The sequence below is a fragment of the Mercenaria mercenaria genome, chromosome 10 (assembly GCF_021730395.1).
Source record: "Mercenaria mercenaria strain notata chromosome 10, MADL_Memer_1, whole genome shotgun sequence".
Classification (NCBI taxonomy): Eukaryota; Metazoa; Mollusca; class Bivalvia; order Venerida; family Veneridae; genus Mercenaria; species Mercenaria mercenaria.
This window is the reverse complement of record NC_069370.1, coordinates 33,010,709-33,013,801: the sequence shown is the minus strand read 5'-3', so window position 1 is coordinate 33,013,801 and position 3,093 is coordinate 33,010,709.

The window sequence follows — 3,093 nt, the reverse complement described above, 5'->3', positions numbered from 1 at the left end:
ATACAAGGAAGTTTTAGTTTTGTATCTTTATGGGCTATTATTGCAAAGTACCGATTTAAACTCTTGTGTTTTACTATTTGTTGATCTATCGAATACCTGATAAGATTAAGTGTATAACCGTGACTTAACATAGCAAAAGTTGTTTCCAATTTGAAATCATTTGATATTTTGTTGAAGAATTTACCTAGTGAATAACATAAAAGTATAGTGCGATGTCGAGGTCAGCATTGTTTTTATACTTTCAACAAATGGAACGGTCGGTTGTTTAGGTAATGTTTACAAATGAGTATGATTTTGTGCAATTTATGGGAGATTATAATTGATTTGAGCTAAACAGAATTGTACGTCCTTAGTAGCTAAATATAAGCATTATATTACTTGAATTTAGTGGGTGTGGGTTCGATATCCGATAGTGTCGTTATAATTATTTTTACATCTTATTCTTTAGATTTTCATCTGTAACATAGCGTTATGTGAATTCATATCATTTTATAAGAGATATAGATGATACGAAATAATATAGAAGTCTGTTGTTATTAGTATTTAATAGAATATTCAAGCAATTGCTGTATACACACACAAATAAAATAAGTACTTTTATCTCTACTTCCTGTCATTTTAACTCAGGGAATCCACTGATGAGAAACAAATGACGAAACTACATATGACGCGGATGTAGCTTTTTTCGATGAAAAACCACGACAATACGATACGATAATGCGGTATTAATGTCGTGCTGTCGCTTCCTGTTTACGTTATATCGCCGCACCGTGTTGCCATAGCATCGCCCTTACCTCTGCAGGGGTGCACAGTTATACAACGGTTGATGAAATCACTGTTGTACAAATCTTAATCCTGAATATTTATTTATATAAAACGCTTCTAATTGCAATCCTGTATACGTTATTTGTACGGCTTGTATATATTAACCACACATAAATAATAGCTACATGTATATAAAATGACTGAAGGAGATTCGACTAAAGGATGGGAAATATTATATTCAGATGTTTCGTGCTGTCGTATCTTTATAATCAAATGATGAGCGAAATGAGTATTTGTTCAACTCCATTTCATAATAACATATAAATTTCTTCTGCAAGCTATATGAAATGTACATATAAAATGTGTAACCAATTTAGCTTTTTTTTTTCAAAATAACTTAATACAGTCGGTCAAATTTCATTCGCTCCAACTCGGATAATTCGGACACTACCCTTCGCTCGAACTCATCGTCGGGTTCCGGCAAAATCCCTATGTAATTTATTTTGTTTTTCGATGCCCTGAACTACAGATAACTCGAACAAATTTTATGGTTCCGTCGAGTTCAAGTGAACGAAGTTTGATTGTATAAAAATGTAAATTTAAATTATGTGCGGCTTTTATATGTTTTCTTATTTATATGATGATGTTAGAAGTATTACGGTGATATACTAAATCTTTAATAAATTCACTGTTTTCAGATAGTCAAAACTACCGAAAACCGAATATAATAGCAAAATAAAAAAGTGGAAAACCACAAGTTGCCCGACACGACATAAAAAAAATATTGCAGGCTCGGATTGATTGAGCCTGTTCGTGGAATTGCAAGCTACTGTCAACCCTATATGGGTTTATTAAAAATGTTATTTATGCGCAGTTGAATTAAGTACTATATGTATCTAAACTCTCTTATCTCTCACTTACAGATTAACTAACTTCAACGAAAATATAAGGGTAGCATGTAATCTTAGTAAGCTATGACACTGCAGGAATGAAAATTGAAGGTGCAGTGAACTAATGCAAATTGATAAAATTATTTACGCAATACATCCGGTTTACGTTCAAATTAGTAAGCCAAATCCTTCCGTTGCCCTGTAATCTGTTTGTTGGTATTTCAACCAGATAAGATAAAATCAACTTTTGCATCGAGACGTGTCTGCACCTTTAGCTCATAACAATACTGCGGTAAACGCCGAGGTTAGCGGATAAGTCACGCCTCACTAATTGTCGTTGAATTATACATGAAAGACTATAAACAAATATGCCTTTTACTTTTGTTTCTACGTTTCCTATAATTGAGACTAATATGCGCATGCGTTGCCTTCAGAATGTACACTGCCTGGGATAGCAATAGGTACTTGTCGACCTTAGATGCGAATTGCCCAGACTCAAACTCTTTAAAGGTAAATTTCAATACTGAAGGCCCTGATTTCCTAAAAAAAAATTACATCCTTAGCAATGTCGGCTGCTAGCTGCTCTGTACACTAAGGAAGACCGTTTCCGACCGACTTCCGAAAATACAAAAAAAAAATCTCTCATCTGCTGCCTGAGTTTACACTATTTTTATGAATAGATCTCAATTTCATGTCAAAAATATTATTCAGCGATTTATCTTTCGTTTGCTTACCTATTTGTCCCTTAATAATATTTAAAGGCTCATTCTGTATCTGGAGTAATAACAATCGATATGCTGTCGCATTTAATTTTTAGCTCGAATAATCGAAGAATAGTCTAGATATTCTACACACCCCTGCGTTTGCGTCGGCATCACACCTTGGTTAAAGTTTTGCATGCATTTACATACAGCTATCATATAAAGGCATATAGCTTTGAAACCTTTTTTTTCTTTTTCTAGGTCAATTACAAACCTCACTGAGTCAAGTTCCAACACATGTATTTTGAGCAAATTATGTCCCTTTTGGACTTAGAAAATCCTGGTTAAAGTTTTACATGCAAGTTACTTTCTCCAAAACTAAAGCAGATATTGAATTGAAACTTCACATGTGTCTTTAGGGTTAGAAAAATAGTTGGTAGCATCAAGTCCCACAACTCTGGCCTGCATTTTGGCTAAATTATGCCCCCTTTTGTACTTAGAAAATCCTGGTTAAAGTTTTGCATGCAAGTACATACAGCTATCATTAAAAGGCATATAGATTTGAAACTTAGTTTTTCTTTTTCTAGATCAAAAACCAACCTCACTGGATCAAGTCCCATAACTCTGACGTGCATCTTGGTCAAATTATGTCCCCTTTGGAACATAAAACTTCAGGTTAAAGTTTTGCATGCAAGTTTACTAAGTCCAAAACTAATGCAGATACTGGATTGAAACTC